General features: G+C 35.7%; 1 protein-coding gene across 4 annotated transcripts in view; it reads right to left on the reverse strand.

The window, feature by feature from the left end:
• The window catches only part of PLOD2 (procollagen-lysine,2-oxoglutarate 5-dioxygenase 2), a 90168-nt gene that overhangs the window by 53930 nt on the left and 9423 nt on the right, over positions 1-26815 (reverse strand). The gene's annotated exons all lie outside the window — the stretch shown is intronic.

Genomic DNA, 26815 nt, shown 5'->3' on the forward strand with positions numbered 1-26815 from the left:
AGATTTTTTTCTAAGAAAAAGGTATTTCTTGGCCAGGCACGGTAGGTCATGCCTGTAATCCCAGCACTTTGGGAGGCCGAGGTGAGCAGATCACTTGAGAGCAGCAGTTTGAGACCAGCCTGGTCAACATGGTGAAACCTCATCTCTACTGAAAATACAAAAATTAGTCGGGTATGGTGGCACACGCTTGTAATCCCAGCTACTCAAGAGGCTGAGACAGGAGAATCGCTTGAACTCGGGAGGCGGAGATGGTAGTGAGCCAAGATCACACGGCTGCACTCCAGCCTAGGTGATGAGGCCCTAGTAAATGTATTTTAAGAATACTTTTTAAAATTAACTATTTAAAAAAGTTTTCATTTATAAAGTTTCAAACAGAGCTTAACTGATTATGAAAATTTAACATTATTCAGAGTAAATTTCAAAATAGGGAATACCACATTTTATTTTATAAGAACAAAGAGCTTTTTAAAGTCTATCTGTAATAAAATTACTCTATTTAAAGTTACATTTCTTAAATTTGTCTATATAAATCATAAGAATTAACTACAAGTTTCAGTTTTTACTGGATGGATTTTCACACTTACAATTCCAGTATAAAGTTAACAGCAAGGATTTCATCATCCTTAATAGGAAAAGTAAAGTTGGCCAGACCCTTGAGTAGACAAAAATGTTACCAAATCCAATGACTCAGAAGGCAAAGCTTAATCATGTGTAGTCTGACCATGTCCAGCAATCCTATGCCAAATAAGAACTCCTACTGTTTCAGTACCATTGCTCTTTATAAATAACCTCAACCAAATCACAAATACATAATTTTGTTAAAGAAAGGTCTGGTTAGTAATATTACACATGAACAGCTGTTTCCTCTAAGTTGCTATTCAGTATCATGACTATGATAAGAAAAAAATCTTAGTTGGAGAAAAAAAAATAGTGTTGACATGTATCACCCACATGCTTTTTTTTAACCAATTCAAGAATTCAACCATCTCACCATTTATGAAGTATTACTGTTAGAAAATGTAACCTAAACTGGATACGTACTTTTCAGATTTCACTACCATTTATGCTACAAATTTACCAGAAATAAAGAGACAAAGATATGGTGACAGGAAAGAGATGTCAGCAATAAAATTCAGAACATGAGAAATTCTATAGGACAAATGATTTATGTAATCGATGGCAAAAGACACAAAAGGGAAGGGAAATATACAGAATATTAACATGAGACATTTCAAACAAATGTTAGTCACGGACCTGAGTTGGGATCTGATTTGTAAAAGCTATAAAAAAGCATTTGTGAGAAAATTAGAGAAATTTGAACACTAAATTAGGTATTTGGTGATGTTGAGAAATTAGTTAATTTTTTAGCATGCTAATTTCATTTACTTTTTTTAAAAAAGAGTCCTTATAATTTAGAGACACATACTGAAGTAATACCCTATCAAATGATATCATGCCTGCAATCTGTTTTAAAGTTAATTGGGGTAGATAGATTAAAACAAGACTGGCCATATGTGATAAATACTGAAACTGCATTTTTTGTTATGTTTTAAAATCCCTATAATTACTATTTTTCCATCTATTCATTCACTTATTGAGTCAACACATATTTTCCAAGTCCCTCGTTCAGTTACTCATTGTTGCATACAAACACAAAATTCAGTGTTAAAAAACATAAAACTTTATTTTCGTATGGTTCAGCAATATGAGCTCAGCTGAATAGTTCTTTTTATTATTTATTTAAATTTCATTTTAGACTCAGAGGATACAGGAGCGTGTTTGTTACATAGGTATATTGCATATTGGTGGGGATTTGGCTTCTAGTATATCCATTACCCACATAGTGAACACTGTACCCAACAGGTAACTTTTCAACCCTTTTCAACCCTCTCCCAACCTCCTGCTTTTTGGAGTCCCCAGTGTCTATTTTTTCCATCTTTATGTCCATGTGTACCCATTGTTTAGCTCCCACTTATAAGCGAGAACACGTGGCATTTGGTTTTCCAAGTTAGCTCACATAGGATAATGGCCTCCAGCTCCATTCATCCTGCTGCAAAGAACAGGATTTCATTTTTTTTATAGCTGTGTCATATCCCATCGTCTATATACATATATATATATATATATATATATATATATATATATATCACATTTTCTTTATCCAGTCAACCACTGATGGACTTTTAGGTTGGTTCCATGACTTTGTTGTTGTGAATAGTGCTGCAATAAACTTATGAGTATAGGCGTCTTTTTTATTTAATGACTTCTTTCCCTTTGAGTAGATACCCAGTACTGCGATGGCTGAAGAGATACTTCTCAAACGAAGAAATACGAGTGGCCAAGAAATATATGAACAAATGCTCAACATCACTAATCATCAGAGAAGTGAAAATCAAAGCCACAATGAGATACCATTTCACACCAGTCAGAATGGCTATTGTTAACAGGTCAAAAAACAACAGATGTTGGCATGGATGCAAAGAAAAGGGAACACTTACACATTGCTTGTGGGAATGTAAATTAGTTCAACCTCTATGGAAAATAGTATGGAAAGTTATCAAATAACTAAAAATATAGAATTCCTATAAAGACAGAGTACAACTTTATGTAAAATCTCTAAACTTCCAATCAAAAGAAAGATAGAAAATTATGCAATGTAAATCTTTTAGCAGACTGACACATCTAAGGATAAGGAAAGATAAAATATACAGAGTTCTTTAACCAAACAATATTATAATTTAAATAACTATAATTAATACCTTTTCCAATCCACCCTCCATAAGCCAAATGAATGATACAGTGAGATGACTAAGGAATGGTGCTTCAATAACAGGCACCTGCCAACCACTAATACCACCAATCTATAACAGCAAAAGCTATCTCATTTTCTTCGTTTCAGCAAGATACCTGGCACCATGAGGTTAAAAAAACAAGCAAATGGAAGCTCATCAGTAGCCAAATGTAACCTCTATTGCCACCTTCAGACTCTATTAGATAACAGATCAATACAGTTTCCATGAATAAGAAACAGGTGATGCATCTATACAGTGTGGTAGATTTGAACAACAACTTACCAAATGAAAATCAGTGGCAGAAAATGTAATCATCTTTACATAATCCTCCAAAATGCCTATCACTACAGTAAGATTTAATAAATATTTGTTAAATGGCTGAATATTTTGCTCTGTCTGAAAATTCAGATGAATTTCATAATTTCCCCAAAAATCAAGAAGTCAATTTGTTTAGAAAGGCCAAAACATGCTATGTCCTCAAAGCTCTAGAAGAAAAAAAAAATGCATTGTTGGAGTCATTTTTTTCTCCAAATAGCTGTTGATATCTGAACACAATTTACCAATATTCAGTGGTGACACAATTTTTCTATTCAAAAACAAACCATGGTTTTAAAACAGAAAGTGTTTTTGCTAATATATCCTGTCACCAAATGCTAAAGCAGCTTATGAAGTCCATCTGAAATCCTTTTTTTTTTTTTTTTTTTTTTTGAGACAGAGTCTCAGTGGCACTGAAATCAATTTTCTTAATGAGGGCATCACAGTTAAATAACTCAGCACTAGCCCAGCTGCCTTTTATCCATATCTTCTCAAGTAACTTTAAACACAGTTGTTAATTTTAAACTGGCAACAATAAAAAAAAATTATTGTGCCACATAAGTAACTGTGAGTACACTGTTCTCATTCTACAACTAACTGATTTTATGACCAGACATGTCTTTTATCTGTAAAGATTACTGTTTCTCAACTTTCTACTAAAGAAAAATGTTTTCGTAGTAAAAGTTAGCATAATAGAGATGTTGAGAAACTTCTTCTGCAAAAGGTCAAATAGTAAATATTTCAGGCCTTATGGGCCACATACACTGTCTAATACAATTTGATTTTTTCCTTATTTTTTTACAACCTTTTAAAAATGTAAAAAACATTTGTAGTTGTCTGGCTGGCTGTGCAAAAACAGCCAAGGGCCAGAATTGGCCTAAGGGTCATAAGTTTGCTACTTATCCATATAGTTGGCCATATGGATCTGAAGGCAAAGTAGTTAAGCTTAAATCCCAGCTCTACTATTTCTTCTTGGTTTTGACTTGGTCAGTTACTTAAACTCTGCGTCTCAACTGTAATATGTCTGTAATAGCATCTACCTGACAGTATTTCCATGAGAGTAAAATGAGTTAGTATATATAAAGCAGTCGACACAAACTCCTACATATGTGTTAGGCAGCATCTCACACATATATTCAAAGGATGCATGTGCAAGATAGATTGTAGCTGATGTGCAAAACTCAGCGAGTTATAACTCCCATCCCTTTCTCTACCAGAGATGCTATCCAGATTGTTTTTAAAAATTATGGAAAAATAGTCGTGAAGCTGTTTATTCAAACAGTTTAGCAAGTAACTCTAGATACGCCTTCTCAAATCTTTACATTCCTCTCCATCTCCCAGCAAGCTATAATAACTCTAACTCAAGTTATAATCAGCACTAGCTCAGGCTTCTGCAATCGCCTCTTAGGCCAACTTTGTACACTCTAAACCTCTGTTTACAAAGCAGCTAGAGTGATCATTTCAAAACAGTTAGATATCTGACCATGTCACTTCATTGGTAAATACCCTCTTAGGATAGTAGAGAAACTCCATTACCACAATGTGGTCCTAGGTTACTTCTCTCCTCTCCAATCTCATCCACTTTCTCTCTCCCCTTTGTTCTCTCTTCTCCAACCACATTGGCCTGTTTTTTATTTTCTAATAATGCCTGCACCCTCCCATTCAAAGAGAAGAGCCTTTTCAAGACCATTATCTAATATTCCTCCCTGACATCTTGATGTGGCCACTGCCTAGGTAAACCTGAGATTCTTACACATATGCTATTTCCTTAGAGAGACCCTCTCTGACCTACTAGAATAGGCCAGCACCCATGTTTTCACTGCACTTTCTACCTCTCTTTCAGGGCACTCACCACAAATTGTAATTACATATTAATTTGCATAATCTCAAATTATGAATAATCTCAAATTATGTGAGATTAAAGTCTCTCTCTCCAATGAGACTGTAAGTTACAGAAAGGCAGAGAACATTCTTTTGCTCACAATTAGACCTCCAGAGCTTATCACAATATTAAGCACACAGTAGGTTCTTAAAAAACATTTCAGAATGAGTGGACTCAGGGGCAAGTAATATCATATGTCTTGCATGTACGTGTGAATAAAATAATTTAACAAAATCCCTATGTAGTTAGCATAATCATCTCAAATTCACAGGTGGTTAAACTCCAGTAAAGTAATCGACTTAGCCAAAGTCACCTAACAAATTACTAGTAGGGCCAGAAGTAGAACTTCAGAGTTATTCCTCAATGTCATGTGGCCTCCCCTGGTGACAACAGGTTAAGGGCTGAAGCAATCATTGAGTTTTATTATGTTCAGAAAAGAGATAGCAACTTAAGACTTCTATCCTTAGAAAGATCTGCTTGTAAGGTTGGTCCTTGGCAGGCATCTGAAAAGTTGGATTCCATATGGTTTCCAGATGGTCTTCCAATGGGAAGGGTTCCCATCATTCCTAGATAAGCTGGCTCACTGTGGCTAAATTATACAAACAATGCGGTTTATGCTGAACACCTGCCTTCCTTCTGGGTGCTTGAAATTTTGGTACAGAGGCTGCCTATGTGACCATTCTCCAGAAAAGTTATGGGCACTGAATCTCTAATGAGCTTCCATGGTAGGTAAACATTTCACACATGTTGTCACAACCAGTTAGTTGCTTGGAGAATTAAGCAGATCTTGTGTGACTTCACTGGAAAAGAACTGTTAGAAGCTTATTCCTGGTTTCCCTGGACCTCACCCATGTGTTTTTTCTCATTGCTGATTTTGCTTTGTATCCTTTCACAATAATAAGTCATAGACATGAGTACAACCATATGCTGAATCCTGTAGGTCCTCCTGGTGAATCACTGAACCCGCAGGTGGTCTTGGGGATGTCCGACATATTATCCTAGCTACAGTCAGAAAGTCTTATCTGAAAGAGGTACTATGGGGATAGTGTACTCAGAGGCGAAGCTAGAGAGATATAAAAATGACTCCAAATGGATTCCAGAAAATAAGTATTTGGTACATAAAGTAATCATACCCTGCTCCTCCACTGACTGAAAGTCATTTCCTTTAATGTGAATTATGACCTCAGAGTCAGTCTAGCAAAGCCCACTTCTTTCATGAAGGAGGAAACCATAATCTAAAGAGAAAACAAGACTTATCCAGGATCCTGCAGTTAAGTGGTAACCAATCTAAGACAACTCAGGATTCACAGTTACTAAAAAACTTGGTTTTCCTAGGTTTCATTGCACACAATTTTGTTGCTTTGTTAAGTACTGAGTCACCAAAAACTATGACGAACTGAAGGCATGAAGTCTAATTTTATTTTGTGGAATTGTTGAAGAGAATTAATTTTATTTTGCAGAACTGTTGAAAAAAATTCAAGACAAAAATTCCTCAAGAGTAATTCACGTCACAATTTCAACAAGAAAAAAAAAACCTAAAAAGGATGTGTCAAGAGACATCCAATGATTTCCTACCATTTTTGTAGAAAAAGAGGGGCAATGGTATGCTTAAAGAAAAAAGTCACTTCCAACCTCTAATGCTACATAGAGGGCATCTTCACACACACTAGCTTTCAGATGGATGCCTGGGCTTCCACAGCCCACTCTGGACAATGAACAGACAAACCACAAATTAAGAGAAGTGCTGCAAAGTGGAGGGTAGTATGCAGAATGACTCACCATCCCAGTATGCCCAGGGCTGAGGAGATTCCAGAAATACAGGGCTTTCAGTTTTAAAACTGGAAAAGTCCTAGGCAAACTGGAATGAGTTGGTCACCATAGCAGTATGTGCAGTGGAATGGAGAGGGCAAGTATCGCCAGTTATTTACAGAAAGGCTGTAAGACAAATGGTCCTGGATAGGAGTCACGAAGTTAAAAATAAACTCTTCTAGAACCATAAGGTCCAATACTAACTAGATACCAAATGTAGAAGGATAGATCAAGACTTCCAGAGATAATAGATATGTGAAAGACCAAGGTGCACCGAGACCATCCCCATCCTTTATAGATACTTCAAACCAAACCATGATATATCTTTATCATTCTTTTCAAATAAAAATTTTATACATGCCAACATTAAGAACTTTTTTTTTTAGGTTTCCTGATCATCCCTTTGGATACTCATTTTTTCCAGTGATATACCCACATGTGTGCTTCGGTCTGTTAGGTAACCCAATAGTGAATGTTTGACAAATTTCAAGACAGAACTCAAAGGAATATTATGATCAAGAATTTCTAGTAGCTAGTAACTTTCAAAATGCTATGAAAGCTTCAAGACATTTTTTAAAACATACAGATTATACTGCAAAAAAAATCAAAATTTGTATATTTATGGTCAATAAAACTTGAATAAATATTAGACAAAGATTTGAATTTTAAAATAAAAGCCTGGCTGGATCCGGTAGCTCATGCCTGTAATCCCAGCACTTTGGGAGGCCAAGGTGGGCGGATCATGAGGTCAGGAGATCGAGACCATCCTGGCTATGGTGAAACCCGGTCTCTACTAAAAATACAAAAAAATTAGCCGGGTGTGGTGGCTGGCACCTGTAGTCCCAGCTACTTGGGAAGCTGAGGCAGGAGAATGGCGTGAACCCAGGAGGCGGAGATTGCAGTGAGCGGAGATCACGCCACTGCATTCCGGCCTGGGCGACAGAGCGAGACTCCGTCTCAAAAAAATAAAAATAAAAGGCTCCATTTTCCTAGTATGAGGTGTAATTTTTAATATAAAATATTGTGGGCTACTCTATAACCATGTTATAGCAACAACTGATCAAGAAAATTATGAGAAAACCTTGAAATAAATACAGTGACATTTAAATAAATTTACATTCTCACAATCTCAAAAGTATCCATATACTTCAGAAAGTCATTAATACATACATATGAACCATATAATTTTTCCAATCTGTACAAAAAAACACTTTACTTAGAACTGCTTGCAATAACACCCTTCAGTAAACCCCACAGGCCCTCATCACCCCTATACCTCTCTACTTCTGCGTCTCAACAATTGTCCATGACCTAAATGGTAAGAACTCAACCTAAACATGATAAGCAATTAAAAAAGGGGGGAGCTGCTCCTCCACATGTATGCCAATCCCTTCCCAGAAACAGAGAGATGAAATGAAAGGGCTGGATTGCAGCCAAGGACTATACACTGAGTTTCAGCAAATTCTCTCCAGAGTTCAGAAGGGAAAAGTAAAATTCAAACAGCAAAGAATGATCACACATGGCGGGGAGGAGGTTCAAGCAGAGTAAAACTTGACTTTAAAAAGTTGGGGGAAAAAAGTGTGTTATGGGCCTTACTTGAATACAAACTCAAAAATGAGCCAAAATGTGAGATGGCTGACCAAACCAAACAAACAAAAACAAAAGCTATCTTAACAAGAGAAGTGATGATTACACTGTAATCTGTATAGCCCATCTGTGGAAAATTATAAGAGCTTGGGATGCTAAATTAAGGAGAATTTTGACAAATAAGGAGTTTAACCAGTAGGTTCGGGGTCTAGCAATCACATCATTACTGAATAGTTGAGGGATTGAGAATTTTTCTACATGAAAAAAAGAAGAAAGATTCACTACCTCCCCACCAACTCATTATATTTGAAGAGAAAACAATACTAGATTTTCTCTATATGATTTTAGTGGAAAGAACTGGCTGGGGTGGAAATAGAGAAGGGAATTAATGAGGAGTGCGGATTACATATCAATACAAAGTACAATAAACAATATCCAAAATGAAAAGATTATCTTGGAAAAGCAGTATGTTTCCTATCTTTATAAAAATTAAAACAAAGAGTATAGGACCATTTCCCAGAATTTATGACTTGGAAAACACATTTGATCCCTTCAAATGTTATAAAAATGTATATACTAGATATAATTTTAATGTCAAAGGAAAATGGATCTGCCCCTTCACAAATAGAGCGGACTTTAATCTGCTGAATTCCAAGGGTTCAAAGGTTTCAGCAACCTCCACAAATGAATGAGAAACCTTCTTTGAGTGGGATGGGGTAACCCATCTGCTAGCCAAATGCTTTATTAGAGAATATGAACTGCCTGCCAGAAATCTGATACCAAGGTTATGTAGCTTGCTGAAACACATATGATCTGTTACTGTTTATTTCATATTTTACACAGACACTAAAAATATTTTCAATGCTTATATGAAAAGGGGATCAATAGTAAAGTCAGGAACCAGGACAAACCAGCACAGGCTGAGGTAATACTTTCCTGCCAATTCGCATATGAATAAGGAGAGTTGCCCTGGAGCAGAAAGCTTGAGTTAGGCTTATGCTTAGGCAAGCCATGCTCTAAGAGAAAGTTGTAAGGGTGAGGCGCCTGAATCAAGATAACATTTTATTCTTCATAACGGAAAAAAAACAGCCTTTATGTACAAGTCTGCCGAAATTAAAGCAATGAAAAGAAATGGATCAGTTACACAAAATTAAAAGCAGACCTGATAAAGTGTGATGTGACTGAAACAGGAACAAAAATGGACAGAAGTCATAACTTTCATTTACCATCTTCAATTATAGTGAAATATTTGCTTACTTTACTCCACATTGTCATGAACACATAATAATATGATTTTTATAGTTGATTTTATATCTTCCATTGCATCTACCTTGCATAAAATGAACACATTTAAATTGAGGAGCAGCCCATCCTCATACTGTCTTGAAAGTTTTATGGCATCAGTTTTGGCAGCTCAGAATCCTCTCCTAACAAGTTGCTGAAGTTCTCCACATTGTTCTACGAGTTGAAGTTGCTATATAAGATATTACTAGAAAATTGAATCTGTATATTATGTACTTTCAGTACATAAAATTAAATGATGATTTGATGAAGACAACTACAAATATCATCTTCTATGGAATTACCACAAGACTCCAAAAAAGTTTATTATTCACTCTGTGTTGAAAACTGTCATAAATTCTCATCTTTATGTAAGGAGGTATCTTTTTATGGAGTATATCCCAGAAAATATAAGAAACATTCTAGCATTCACCGTGCCAAGTTGGAGATCTAAAAAATATATTTATATATGTGACTGATCTTTCCTTATTTGTAATTTAACTTTTGGACTAGGTGACGTAGAAAGTGATAATCTTTACCAGATATTTAACTGACTTCCCTTCAGAAAATATCAATAAAACTGGTTCTGATGTATGCTTTAAGAGATATTTTAATGCATGCACAAGTGAATACTTCTCATACATGTGCATACTCTCTATTCCACTCTGCATCTTTTTAAAATTTTTGTATTTCTTCGAGATATTTCCAAATAGAGTACAGACATATAATATTCTGTTGTATGAATGAACCATTATTTAACCAGCATGCTGGTAAAAATTTAAGCTGTTTCCATTGCACTGCTGTCCAAAAAAAAAAATTAAATATCAAAAAACTGCAATTGATAAAGATGGTCACAAGTAATTTCTTACATGTAAGATTGTATCTCTACAATAAATTCCAAGTAAACTTTGTGGGTTGAACATTTTCTCCCCACTTACCATTTATCTTTGAACTTTGTTTTGACTGTATGATTTTTTTTCCATATAGAATTTTTATTTTTCTATGACTTTTTAAAATCGGCCATTAATTCTTACATCTTCTGGGTTTTGTTTCTCACACTTCAGAAATGCCTTCTACATGTTGCAATTATAAAATAATTATTCATATTTTCTTCCAGTACTTTTATAGTTTCATTTTTTACACTGATATCTTGTCATATGCATAGTGCTGAATAAATGAAATACTGAACCTGATGAGACTTTACCAATTCATATTACAGGTTGAGCATTCCTAGCCCAGAAATCCAAAATTCAAACTAAAACTTTTTGAGTGCTGAAAGACCACAAGTGTAAAATTCTACACCAGACCTAATGTGAGGAGGACAGCGAAAACTTTACTTCTTGCATAAAATTATTTAAAACATTATATAATATTGCATTATATGTAAAAGGTATATATGAAACATACACGAATTTCATGTTGAGACTTGGGTCCCATCCCCAAGATATCTCATTATGTGTATATAAATACAGTAATGTGCCACATGATGTTCCCATCAATGATGAGCCACATATACAACACTGGTCCCATAATATTACAATGGAGCTGAAAAATTCCTGTCATCTAGTGATATAGTAGCAGTCATAGCACAATGGGTTGCCTTTTTTATGTTTAGATATATTTAGATACACAAATACCATTGTGTGACAACTACCTAAATATTCGGTACAGTAACATTCCTTACAGGTTTGTAGTGTAGAAACAGTAGTGTAAACTATATTGTCTAGGTGTGGTAAGCTACACCATCTAGGTTTACATAGGTACACTCTATGATGTTTCTACAATGACGAAATCGCCTAATGACTCAATTCTCAGAAGGTATCTTTGTCGTTATGCAACAGATGATTGTATTCCAAAATCTGTAAAAACTGGAAATCTGAAACACTTCTGGTCCCAAGCATTTTGCATAAGGGATATCCAACCTGTATTCCAAACAATGAAGTTCTTTGGTTCCATTCTGAATTACCAAACTTATGATGAACTGACATGTTAATGCTTTAATGAGAAATACTATTTATTTCAACTATGATTCCAAGATGACCTGCGATTTTTTAAAAAAGATGGAATTGACTAAAAGGTATTTTCCATATATCAAAGCATAAAAATTCTGAAAATAACAGGAATACAGCTCCATAATGTTGCTTCTAAATAATTGGCTTTATAGCACCATTTTGATTCAGTAAGAAGCTCTATCTGCCACATTCACAAAAACTCTCCTAAGATGTAATGACCTCTGATTCAATTAGCTCCCACTGTTTAAGTGTGATACTCCCACCTCAGCCTCCTGAGTAGCTGGGACTACAGGTGCTCACCACCAAACCCCGCTAATAAATTTGTATTTCTGGTAGACATAGGGTTTTACTATGTTGGTCAGGCTGGTCTATAACTCCTGGTCTCAAGTGATCTGCCTGCCTTGGGCTCCCCAAGTGCTGGGATTACAGACATGAGCCACAGCACTGGCCCCAACTGGACCCTTAATCTCAGATAGTCCCAGTCTGGAAACTGGACCATCATGCCAATGTCCTTCCTCAGTGCTTTTCAAGCATTAGCATGGACTAGAACAACTACCCAAAGACTTGTATAAACAAGAGATTGTTGGGTCACACCCCAAGAGTTTCTGATTCAGTTTGTATGGGGAGCTCCTGGGGAATAAATTCCGAGTACCAGGCATCATCATGAAGAGATGCGGATGACGCTCAACAGGGATCACACTAAAAAAAATACCATCCTAGGTATGCCAAATAATAAAAAAATTGGTATTTCTGATTCTAGATAACAGCCCCATGAGGAGGTTAAACAATGAAGGGCAACGATAAATCACAGGAGGAAGAAATCAAGACAAGTTGAGGTAATACCACAGGGGGAAGAAACAGTTAAGTGGGTCTCAAAGACATGAGAATATTTTGCTAGTCAGAAATGGAGAGGGATTCGTGTTTTCATTATTCAAAAGACAGGAAATGGTTAATGGCAAATTACCATTTAGAATTAAGAGTGGACAGCTGGAAGCCAAGATGGAGCAGATCACAGACCACAGAGGGCACAGCTAAGAGAATACTGGGTATACATGGGAAAGATGATACCACATGAGGTTGTGAGCAGAGAATTAACCAGGTGCCATAAGTTCACTAATTCCTTCAATGTTACTGTGTGCCTACTATGTGCCACTGTTCTAGAGACTCAGCATTCAAGACAGGACAAGAGACCAAAAATAAGCCTCTGCCATCATGGAGTTTATATTCCAACACAGGGAACCAAAAAAAAAAAAACAAACAAAAATTTGCATTTAACTTTCAGGGCTAAAGATAAAGAACGAAGTGTCATAGAGTGTCGCAGGGAGTCTTGAATGGGTTGCTATCTTGGATGACATAACCAAGTTTCACTGAGAGGGTGACCTGAAGCAAAGGAAGTGAGCTATGCAGATATTTGAGGGACATCTTTCCAGTAAAAGGAAACAACAAATACAGAGAATATGACTGGGCTGGGTTCAGGCCTCATATATTGGCAGTGGAAGAAAAGGGAGGACAGCAGGCATCCAGAATGGCCAGAAGAGACTATGCAAGGGAAAATGAGATGAGTTCAGAAGTCAGAATGAATAGACTGTGCAGGGCCTAGGAGGTCATTGTAAAGATTCTGGTTTTTACTTCAAATGTAATAGCAAGCTAGTAGAGGATTCTGAGTAAAGAGATGATATAATAGCTACTAAAATAACAGTAATAACAATACAATAATAACAATGTCTACCATATAGATATTATTAATTCATTTAATCCAAGTATTACTGCTCTTCCAATATTACATTTAACTGTGTTGCCCAACTTTAAATATATGGTAAGTGGCAGAGCTCATATTTGAACCGAGAAAGACTAGCTCCAGAGGCTGTGCTCTTAACTGCTATGCAATACTGCATCTCATAATCTGACTCAAGTTTAACAGGATTACCCTGGTTGCTATCACAGGAGAGGCCAAGGACAAAATTAGGAAATCTGTTGAAGAGTGTTTTGAACAGTGTTCTAGGTTAGAGACCATGGTGATACAGACAAGGAACGGTAGTAAAGGAGGTAAAAAGTCATGCATTTGAATATGTTTCTAAGGCAGACTAAACAACATTGATGGACAGATTAAACAGGGTTTGTGAAAAAGAGCAGTGAAGAAGGATTCCAAGTTATTTCATAAGACTAATCTTAAAAGATGAGTCTCCTGCATCAATAAAATTTTAAGAAAATGTTTAAAGTAGTGAAGGACTCCAAATTATCTCATAAATCTAACCTGAAAAGATGAGTCTGTTACATGAATAAAATTTTAAGAAAATGTTTAAAGTATCTTCTGTGACTTTCTAAACAATAAGAATTCTAAATGCCACATTCCCTATCCTGAAGGAACACAAATCTCCACAATTTATCTTGATAAATGCTCACCCCGGTAGCGTTATAAACGCCAACTATCAAACAACCTAAATGTTGGATTAAGGGTTTTATTATGATGCAGGAAAAAGATAATAATGCAGCTCATCCTAAAGTGTAAAGCTTTTCTGCACATCCAATATTTTACTGAGATTTCCACTGGACTTAAGCAGAAATGAATATTCAGAGGATTTTCTCTCTTTTTCAAACCAGTTTGTAAAATAAAATCAAGCCAACAGTTACACATTCCTGTACAAATGCCATCACTTTAAGTCATTAGCAAGAAATTTATTACAAGGCTTAGAATATACACACTGAAACAGCACTAGGGAAGAAATATCAGCTGCTGGCAAAAAATATTGTTGAAGAATGTCACTGTGGAAAAGCTGGTCCTTCCCTGCCTTCCTCCCTTTCTCTTTCCTCACCTCGTATACAGTCAAATTCAACTAATTCCTAGCTACAACACATTAGAAATGAATGGTTCGCCACCTGGTTCTTCAAGACTGCTCCACAAAAACATAGCAAGGCATTAATTAGTCATAAGCAAGATGCATATTTAAGGTAGATGTTCATAAAATAGCTCTCTTTTGAACGCAATTTAAATTTTCTCAGCAGTATAAATCCATACAGGGTCAGGATACTCCAGTATGACCCAGTGCACTGGGTCAGGTTATGTCTGAAAGAGTCAATGTTTCATTTGGGGAATTTATGTAGCAGGGAATAAGAATCCCCTTGTTAGAAAGCTGAGCCAATGCTATATGGGGCCAGTTCTTATGACAATTCATCAAAAGTCCAGCCTCTCAAGATGCCTCTACATTACAGAGACAAACACAGAGACATTCCCATTTCTGAAAGGATGCATGACATTCCTCATCAGAAAACTGCTCCCCAGTGAAGTCTGATTTCACTGTGACCTAGAAACGAGGGTAAGCATTCAGTGTTTTGTCAGCTTCAACGACCTCTCCCCAACAATCCTCACTCATTCTTAATTCCAGAATTTCTCAAAGTAGAAGGAACTCGGTAATTTCATAAACTAGTATATAATTAGAAGTATATACAGCTCAAAGAGTCTGAATTAAACTATACTATGTGTGCTTTTTCAGAAATACACAATACGCTTTAATAAAGAATAGGATCAGTTTCTGAAAATTCACAAACTACTCTCTGCATTTTTAGTCATAAAGCATTCCAGTCAATTAAACCATGGTGCCTTTCAACTTTCTCTAAACACTTTCTATTAATAATGTTAATAATCCAAATCATTCTGTCAAATGTGATAATTAAGCAAAGAATACCAAACAAATATAACCTCTTCTTGAGGACTCATGATCACTTACCATATTTTCCAATGATAGGGTACTTCCCCAGAACATCTAAATCTACAGAGCTGTTTATTCCTATAATAAGTGGCCCCAGACAGAATGTTTTCCACATGCTGCTTCTGATCTTTAATTTCTTGGTCTCCATTTTAATGTCTGAGTGTCCATGTACCTGCTCTGTCAAGAACACAACATGTTTCTTCATTTACTGCCCCCTAATAAGTTTTATTATGAGGTTTTATTAAGTTTTATTATGTACTCTCAGTACATAAACTAGATAAATAATATATCAGATAATTTAATACACAGTATGAACAAATGAGTTATCTAATGGCTTTCCTACCTTTAATTATAAGTAACATAAATAGCTGGATGTTTAGATTAATTACAACCCCAAAAAAGGACAAAGTTAACTACATTACAATTTAAATTGCTGTATTCTATTAAAGTGGACTGCTAATAAAATGATCACTACTGCATTAACTCTTCTGTGATTTATCTTGCAGTTTACTTAAACTGCATACATTCCCCAGACGCAGTTTACAAAATGGATCTAACACTAAGGAAGTTCTCGTTTTTATTGAAAGAAAAGTTAGAACAGGGACAGTTGGAAATTTCAGATTGAGATGGGGAAAGAAATCCCCAACCTCAGGAGAAGTTCATGTTCCTCAACTACAGATTTAACCCCTGACTCCACACCACATTTGAGCCCTGCAAATACTCCTCAAAGGGCTTTCATCTTTATTCTTTCAACAGATATTGACATTCACTGTTTATCAGGCACTGTGCTACATGTTGGAGACATAATGGTAAACGAAGTAAATGCTGGAATTGAAGAGAATGTAAACCTAATAGATCCCCAAATCCTAGTTGATACACAGTAGGCATTCAATAAATATTTTTGGAAGGAAGTCACTCAATAAACATTATTGGAAAAATCAATCCCTGTCTTCATGGGTCTTACAATACAGTTGTGAGGTGAAGACAGTGGCAAATAATTCCACAAACAATTTAAAATGGAAACTGCAGTAAATACTAAGAATAAGTTCAACAACACGAAGAGGATGAAAGGTTTCAACAGAGAAAGTTATTTTAAATTGGAAGTTTATGAAAAAAATTGTGAGGAATTCGCACTAAAACTGAGGACAAATGAGTTCACCAGGTGAAGAAATGTGTGTAACAGGGGAATGGGATTCAACATTCTCCACTTCTGTTCCCAGAGAGTTAGAAAATTGGTAAAAACATCATTTACTGTATCTAACCATACATCTACTGTATGTAACCAAATGTTCCTGTCAGAAAACAATTGCCAAATTATAACTTTCAAAAAGATGAGAAAAGTATTTATCCCTTGAAAGTATCTCTAAATAAACTACAAGTAAAGCTATTATCTACTGATATTTAATGTCCTTTATTAAAAGGAACTAGTTTTTTTATTCAGATTTTTGTCATCAAGAAAAATGCCTAAATTAATATGAATGCAGTGTTTTCTTTTTTAATAGAAATTTATGTAATCCAACAAGTTTTAAGTTAGCAAAACAAATCAGTGCAAAATTCACCATCCAGCTGTATGAATCTACCCCTCCTGGTGCTTCTCTCTACTGTTTTTTCCATCTCTCTGCCTATTCATTCTCAGTCTGTCAATTTTTCTTCCTTTACCTATTTCCAAAAACTAAGGGTGGTACATAGAAAAGTTATCAGGGATCTTTTTCCAGCTACATGGTAGATGTACTTTCATGTAAAGGTTGATCAATAAAAACACTACAAACCTGAAACCTTTCATATTACAAGATTAATTGCCCACTGACCTAAATGGAAAGTGGAGGCAGAGTAGGGTCTGTTCCAGGCACACAAATCTCCAGTTCTTGCCCTTAAACAAAGTTTAAGCACACAAATATCCCAGTGCTTGCCTTTAAACATAATTTAAGTACAATAAATAACAAACGATAAAAGCTACATTCAAAATAAAGCTTTGTAATATACTGCCTAAGATTATAAGAAAGGGGCATTGTCAGCACATTCCAATCTCTTGTCAAACCAAATACACTTGATGCCTTGGTACAAACCAAAGCTGACTCAGGGACTCTCTGCAGCAGCACTGATCTTAGAGTCATGTAGCCAGATTTCCCCTGCCATTTGTTCCCATCTTCCATGCTTTGGTTATAACACAATTTCTGTAAACTGAAAAATCTGCTTCAAGCAGCTCTGCTATTTTTCAATGCTATCGGCTGACATTTTGCAGAATGCTTTTTCCCAAACTCACGGCTCAGTGAATCACAGCAGCTATTTTGGCCTACTTCCTAGAGTTAAACACTCCGACCGCCCTTGTAAAAATATTTTTAGGGTCCTGTTTTCCACCACTAGCATTCTGCTGAATAAACATTTAGATAACATTACAGACACAAAGAAGACTAAAAGTTTTAATAGTAATTATTAAAATAGGAGTAAAGCAGTCACCAGAGTAACTCGTGTTTACAATCTATGTAAACATGAGTGAGAATATAAAAAAAAAAGCATGTAGAGTATATACTCAATTGGTGTTAAGACTTAAACAAATTAAAACTTCTAAGATGCAAAATTTTAAAAATAAAATTTGGAGTCATCCTTAACTCCTGTTTTTCTCTCACATTCCCCATCTAAGTTGACCACAAATTCTATCAGCATTACAGGATCCAGCCTCTCCTAACCATCTTTTCTGTGAGTAGTCTAAACCTAGGCACCATCCTCTTCTCCCTAGACTACTGAAATCATCTCTTAAAGAATTTCCCTGTATCTACCCTGGCCATTGTCAATCCCTTCTTTCTACTGGCCGGAATGATATAGCTGTAACTCTATCAATTCAGGGCCACAATGTATATAGTTTAGCAACTGTACTATATAATACAGCCACCCTTTAGAGAGGCTAAAGGGGAAAATGGGGCTGAAATCAGCCTGTACTACATTCACCAACCAAAAGTCCAGATAAAATAACCTATTCTAATTCACACACATATCTTGCGTTTCTCTCCAAATTTTTTTAAGGGTTTACCTCTTGTTCTCAATAAAATCCAAACTCCTTACCCTAGTCCACACTCCAAGTACCTAAGAGATCTGGTCTTGACTGTCAATCTGATCTCTTCCATCACTATCCCCTCCTTGTCCCTAATGCAGGCACACTGTTCTCCTGGCTGCTCTGCAGACACATCAAACACATCCTCAGCTAAGAGCATTTATACTGTGGTCCCTGCTGCCTGTAATCCTCCTCTCTCAGAAAGCCTCCACCCTTCTATGCTCAAACGTAACCAAAGATAAAAAGCATCTCCTGAAAACAGTACTTATAATGGTATTCTTCAACCTAATCACTCTAATCTCATTTTATTTTTCTTTTTAAGATTTATACCTTCCCAATACATTTGTTTACCGTCCTTTCTAACTCCACTAGAATGTACACACCACTGATACGAATATGCAACTCACATAAGAAACAGAAGTGGCAAAAAATATTTTAGCAAGTAAATAAATCACTATAAATTTAAGAAATAAAAAAGGAGGATAAAGAGAATCAGACACTATTTTCCCCTAAAACCTTGAAGAAAGTATTTTGAAAAGTAATGCTTGCCAAGATTTCCATACCCTTTTGTACACTGCTCGTGGAAGTGAAAATCCATAAAACCTTCTGGAAATCAACTCCACAATATGTAACAAGAGACAGAAAGAGTACATATCTTTTTATTTAAATATTTTGTTTCTTGAACTTTTCCTATAAAAATAGGTAAAAATGGAAACCAAAACTTATTTTCAATAATACCCTTACAATATTATTTTTGTTAGTGTCAAATGGCAAACAAGCTATATATCAAATAAGGTAATGGTTATAAAACTTATGGTATAATCCCGTGACAGATATAAAAATGTTACTTAAAAATCATGGCTTGAAGAATATTCAATGCCATGGGAAATGCTTAAAATATATTATTTTGTAAATAAGACAAATACAAAACTGTGGCTTTATTGCTTATCAATATGTATGTATATCTTGATTTTATAAAGAAAATACATGAAGATATACAAACAGAAAAAAATGAATACTATCACAGTGTTTTACATTGTTTACTAATTGATAGTGTGTTCATGGACAAATTTAAATTTATTCTTAACTATCTCTGTTTTCAGTTACAAGCATTTATTGTCATTGTAACCGAAAATACAACTCTTAAACGAAGTTATGCCATCTTCATTAGATCTACCATATCCTAGTTCTTACTGATTTCTACTGGTGCTTCAACATTTCTTATAGGAGCTCTGTCATTTCTTACTAGAGCTTTCAGAATAATTTAGATGACAAACGTCATTTAAAGGGCTAAACTGACTACATCCTAGGCATATCACCAAAATAAATCCAGATTCCCCAAATATTTTTGTCTTCATCAAAATAAAAGCAAATGTTTTTAGCTGTATCATTTTAAACACACACATACAAAACCAAAAACTAAAACTGCCATGGTGACATAATAAACCTAGATAGGCATGTATTAACCTAATCCAGCCATTCCCAATCTAGTTTTGTCTATGTGTTAATTTGAACACTAAGATACATCTACCTACCACCTGAAATTATCACAATGAGCAAAACAAATGAAATTTTAAAATAAATAAATACCATGTGTAGTTGGGGTGTCCCAACTCCAAATAATGTGAGGAAGATCAACATTCTAATTTGAACGCAAGATACTCCTCTGTAGATTTGTTCAGCAGGAGTTTCAGCCATAAGCTTAACTATAGTTACTGTTACGAGCAAAGATACTACAAAAGTAAAAAACAATTACATAAAAACCAAACTTTCAAATAAAAATTGTGAAACATAAATTTACAATTAGAAAGTACAGTTATGGTAGTCCACAAAGTTTTCTTTTGTACTTTTGTTATCATGAATTTTTAAAAGGCTGAGTCAAATTAAATCCTTCCTTCCTTAATGAGCCAGAATTTTATTACTGACATTCTCAAAATCCAGAAGCTGTGAGTAAGCCCCACTGGTTTTATCTCAGAAAAGTGACACTAGTCAGCTAAGAATTTACTGAAAGTTATAGGGTGCTGTATAAAATAAGAGCACTAGTAAATAAGAAATGAATGAATAAGTCAAACAAATATCATAAAATTGTAATTAGGATTAAGTTGTACCATGCTGTCTCTTCCATAAAAGTTACAATCCACTGGCCTTAAAACAATAAGGATGGTGAGGGGACATAAATTTCTATTACTTAGTTGCCTCTATTTCATAAGTTTCTTTTTTTCCCATGACTTTATTAGAAATTGCTCTTCTTAAAAGCTGACAAAGTATTCAACATGCTTAGAACTTTATAATAGAGCTCCACGTTAAAAAGCATGTATTTCATGTAATGCTAAGCCCTTACTTGGGTCCCTATTGTCAAAAACATCCATAAAAATTTAAAATAATTTAATGCTTTGCCAAGCTTCAAGAAGAACAATTACTGAAGAAAGTCATGAGAAAATCAAATATTAAAGGTGCATTTCTCCAAGTTCTTTGGAGCTAAACATTTGGATGTAAATTATACCCCTCCTCTAAGATGTATTCCTGTGAGATTTGAAAAACAGATGGTCCTATCCCTATCACTTTTGGCCGTTTCCATTGGTAAGCATGGTCAGAAGGATACGGTTTACCCTACACCAGTGTTCTAGGGTCAATCTCACACTTTGTGGGAACTGGGGAGGAGGGCGGGTGGACGGAGAGGGAGAGAAAGAGAGAGAGAGGCAGAGAGACAGACAGACATATCGACAGCAGCAAAGGCTGTGGCTGAATTCTGCATTGTTGGTATAGTCACTGCCTCATGGGCATAAGGAATCAACAGAGACGGCTTCTCCATGCCTGGGTTACATTTATGGAAGCCTATTTCTGAATTCAATACTTCCAATGGTGGGCTCCTGATTCCCCGTTGGGACAAAGGTAGTAGCCTCCTAGTTTGGTCAGCTATTTCTGCTATTCTAGAAGTCACTGCTGAAAGCTTTGCTAAAGCCCATTCTTCCAGGCTTTCCAGTAATTGTATAAGCTTGTAAATACTTTTGTTAAATCTGTTTTTGCTCAAGATATCTAAAATGGGTTCTTCGTTTGAATAGAACCCTGACCAACATAGGGTTCCTGCTTATCTTGTTAGTTGTGACTAGGGCAAGCCATGGGTTAATGGACTATCCCTCTGTAAGGCCTATAGGCAGAGAAGCTTCCGAGGTTGGGAGTTCTAAGGCACAGCAATTCAAGAGATACGATCTCTATCCTCTTGCAGGTTAAAATCCAACTAAGAATGTAAAGTTAGTTCATATGAAAAGACTGAGAATAACATACTAAATACTAATTTAAATCACAGATTATATATTTGCAGAGAATACTGTAGGAGTTCAACATTGAAGGAACAATAAAAATCTACAAAAAAATCACTAGAATATAAGACTTAATATATCTATGTTCAGGCCTTAAAAATGACAGACAGTATTTTCACAGTCAAGGAACCTGGAAATATAATCCCCCCTCCTCCAAAAGATGTGTAAAAGCATGGTCTCTTGACTGGATAGTGAGGAATCCAGTATGAACAGAGTGCAAATTGGGAAATGATAATAAATACATTTGGAAATAGAGAAGACACTAGAAGCGGGGCAGTGAAATTAGAAGTGTGCCATCAGACTGTAGCAGAGTTTCCCAACTTCAGCACTATTGACATTTGGGGCCAGATAATTCTTTCTTGGGGTGGGGCTGGGAGAGAGTGATGGGGTCATGCTGTGTAATGCAGGACACTTTAGCAGGGTCCCTGGACTCAACCGACAGGATGCAAGTAGCACCCACTGCTCAAAACAAAATGTCTCTAGACGTTACCAAATATTCCAGGGAGGACAAAACCACTGGACCATAGGCTGAAAGTCATAGCATGCGAAGAGTCACTGGACTTAAGAAAGATGAGACAAGAAAAATAATTTCAGAAACAATGATAATTATCTAATTCAGTGATGTATACAGAGAGGGGGCTGCAAACACATCAGTGAAGAGGCCAGGCACCTGCTATGGTGACTGGAGTGCACAAGCACCCCATCCAAGGAGAGGACTTCTCAGAGTCAGCCAGCTGTTGTTGCCATACGGGAAGGAAAACCCAGGGTTTCCAGTCCTTCTTTTCCTTTTTTCTCCTCCAAAACAAGAAAGATTCTGATTTTTAAGTAAAATTTCCTGAAACATAGAACTTAATTTGAGACTTTTGAAAAACAATATTTAGGCTAGATTTGACCCCGAAGCTACCAGAGTCCTGCAGTGTAGACTAAGGTAAGTGACAGCTTGGAAGGTGTTTAGGAAGATAAATTTATGGATCCGGATCAAACAAACCAACTATAAAAAGACATATTTGAGAAAAAGAGGCAAAGGTGAATTTGGATAGGTATTAAATAACATTAAGGAATCACTGTTGAATGCAATAACAATATTAAGATCATGTTAAAAATAATCTTTACCCGTTTCAAATATCTAATAGATATCTAATTATTTATATAGGCAGGCAGGCAGGCACGCACACACACACACACACACACTTTTCACTACAGATGAAACAAACAAAAAAAGACAGAGACAAAATAATGAGCAAAGCACTATACCTAAATACCAAGAATAAATCAGAGGAATGAGAAAAAAATGACTTCAAAGTTTTGAAGTTCAAAGTTAGAGGTCTCTAGTCTCCTTGTATAGTGAGCACCCTCTGGCTATATCAAGAAAGCAAACACTCCTCTGTACTGTTTCTGCATTTACCCTAGTATTTTAAAAACACCATCCTCAAATTCTCTGTAATACACTTAATCATAATAAAAGAGGAAATAACACAACTCTCCAATAATTCAAAGCACAACAGACTTGTACCTCAATTTATCAGAAATAAGTGATATGAAACACATCCATGGTTGCATCATAATATTACAACATCTATATTTCTGAATCTCTGCTGATTACTGAAGTAACCAGCTGACTTCCTGAAACCAAATAAAAAACAAATTCAGCACTATACACTGTCTCAGTGTATATGTTGCAAGAGGGTCCATGCACACTGGACCATAGGCTGAAAGTCATAGCATGCAAAGAATGGCTGGGATATTCCATTTGTTACGGTTAATATGAAATGCTACAACCGCAATAAGCATAATCCACATAAATAAATCCCAAGGATGAAACTACCCAAACGAAATTTCTGTTCAGGGAAGAATTCAGTGTCACATTTTACATAAGCATAATTTCCCTTGCCAGCACTCAGCAGTGGCTTCTAGTTCAGATTTTTCTGAATTAATTGTGAACTCATTCAAGTCACATATTTTGTAATTTTGTACCACACTTAAAAGCAACTTCCCTTCCTCTATTTCACTTACCCTCTCACTCCCATCACCTCTTCAAACTGAATAGGACTCTTTTTTGAAAGAAGTTTCTACAAACTAAATATGCTTTTAAGCTAATTTAAGTGTGGGATATTCTGAGAATTATTAAGAAAAATTCATGCCTTGCATCAATGAAGAATTTAAATCTGGTTATAGAAAATCAGATATAATTATCAATTATAGTTATTTTTTAAGTTTGTGTCTATGGTTCAAAAGTAGACTTCTTAGTTTATCTTTTATCTCAACATGAAAAAAAATCTCACTTATCCACTCTGCCATAACCCAGGGAGCTGACAGTACTGGTGTAACACAGCCATTCAGTGAGAAGGAGCCTGGTTTTTTAGGATATTTACTTGCTGTTTAAAATGTAATACTTCATTTTTTAAAAAAACATGTTTATGCTTGAGGAACATAAAATATCAAGTGATATTAATAAGATAAAAGTTAGTTTATCATTTTAATAAACCAAATTTTTCTTCAACCTAATATACTGTACAAAAGACTCAGCTACTGGTATTTATTTGCTTATTCAATAAATAACAGTTAATTTCCAAAACCAACACCCAGGCTAAATACTTCTGTTAATATTTGCTAATCTTACATTTAAAAAACAACTGTATAAGTAACTATATATGTTTTTAAAATTAAGTCACCCTCTTTCCCTTCCAATTGTTCTGCTTGAACTGCTTCCTTCAATTTACATAAAATCCACCTGGAAACAGTAGGAAAAATAGCCAGAAAAAAAAGCACTGCACACCACCATCTTCTCCAAGGATTAAGTCTCAGAGTGTACCACTCACTAGATATGCTCCATTCTAAAGATGCAAACACATGTAGAACAAATGCTGCTGTGACAATGACCTAGCAAGATATCAAAGAAGTCCAGATTAAAATGTATTCATACTTTCTATTCCTTTCTTAAGGCTCAACAATAACCTCCATGGCTAGTAAACACAAATGTGTACATAGACATATACACATATACGTATGCACATAAATACTTTGCTCCCACAAACTGATTTCGTTTTTATTTGCCATGTTTTCAGTTCACTAAATGCAATCATATTTTAAAGATAATTAATGAATCCAAAAGTTGAATCTAGGTATTCTGATGACTATTTGTGTAACAAGTTAGAAAAGGGTCCCCAATTTTTAAGTAGCACATATCATAAAACTTCGCTTTAACTTCTATGTAGCCATTAAAAAAAAATGAGATCATGTTTTTTGCGAGAATATGGATGGAGCTGGAGGCTATTATCCTTAGCAAACTAACACAGGAACAGAAATCCAAATACCGAATATTCTCACTTATATGTGGAAGCTAAATGATGAGAACTCATGAACACAAAGAAAGGAACAACAGATACTGGGCTCAACTTAAGGGTGACAGTGAGAGGAGACAGAGGAGCAAAGAAGATAACTACTGAGTACTGGGCTTAATACCTGGGTGATGAAATAGTCTGTACAACAAACTCCCATTACATGAGTTCGCCTGTGTAACAAACCTTCACATGTACCCCTGAACCCTAAATAAAAGTTAAAAAAAAAAGTTACCAGCATAATTGTTATTAATTTATTTGACTTAAAGGTCAGGACTGAAACAGATGAATATAAGTTTATTTTTTTAACAGCATACAATATTTAAATGTACTGAAGAGGATACGGTTCCTCTCTGAAAACAGAAAATAGCTTCATAAAAACACCAGACTTGTTTTCTCTTCTCATATAAAAACACTTGGAACCTTTTTAAATGTAAATTTAATTCTAGTTATTCTTGGCCTACTGTCCTGCATCTAAATCAAAAGCTAATTAAGAGAAAAAAGCAACACCAAGTCCTGGCCAAGTCCAGATCTTGATACAACAACTAGTAGAAAAAGTAGAATTTAAAACACAAAACAACCTTATATCTTGGCCTTCTTTGGCCTAACAAATAATAGTAAGTTTTCTTGAGACCTCTTTTCTGATTCCTGCAGCACTCTGTCTCTACCACCATTCTGACACTTAAAAGTCAAGAGACATTGGCCAAGCACGGTGGCTCACGCCTGTAATCCCAGCACTTCAAGAGGCTGAGGTGGGCGGATCACCTGAGGTTGGGAGTTCAAGACCAGTCTGACAAAAATGGAGAAACCCGGTCTCTTCTAAAAATACAAAATTAGCAGGGCATAGTAGCGCATGCCTGTAATCCCAGCAGCTGAGGAGGCTGAGGCAGAAGAATCACTTGAACCCGAGAGGCGGAGGTTGCAGTGAGCCAAGATCGCGCCATTGCACTCCAGCCAGGACAAGAAGAACGAAACTCCGTTTGAAAAAAAAAAAAAAGTCAAGAGACATAAAATCACAGCACTGTAAGGATCACAAATTACAAGTAAAATCTGACGAGGCTCAAGAATCGGCTCAAGGTTGGTGAGTGGAAGGATGAGAACTTAGATGTAGGTTTCCTGATGCCAGATGTGTGTGTTCTTCCCTGCAGCCCAGGTTGCTTACCCATAAGTGCTTCTCTGATTTGCTCCGTTTTATACATACATTATTTTCCCTGTAAGAATCTTAGAATTTCAATACAGAACAGGAACTGAGCCTTGTGTGGTTTTTGTTTGTTCATTCTGGTTTGTTTTTTCTGTTTTTCCTTCACACAAAGCAACAGAACAGAGACTAGCCAGTCAATAAATACTCCAATTATTTTTTAAAATATTAATTACCAAAATTTCACAGTATTACACAATGGGAATTACTGTTGGCATACATCTGCATCTAAAAATTTACAATGCTGTTAGTTACCTCTAAAAAAGTTGTATTATGAGGGAATTTGTAAAGCTTAGCTAAATAAACTAATGTAGATTTACTAAATTATATAGGTTTATAAAAGCATACACAAACTGCTACTAAAATCAAGAATTAAAGCAATATAAAAATAGTCACGGGCAACAGCATAAAAATTTTTTACCTATTGGCAGGGGCTCATGCCTGTAATCCCAGCACTTTAGGAGGCTGAGGCAGGTGGATCATCTGAGGTCAGGAGTTCAAGACCAGCCTGACCAATATGGTGAA

This window comes from Pan paniscus, chromosome 2 (genome assembly GCF_029289425.2).
Source record: "Pan paniscus chromosome 2, NHGRI_mPanPan1-v2.0_pri, whole genome shotgun sequence".
Lineage (NCBI taxonomy): Eukaryota > Metazoa > Chordata > Mammalia > Primates > Hominidae > Pan > Pan paniscus.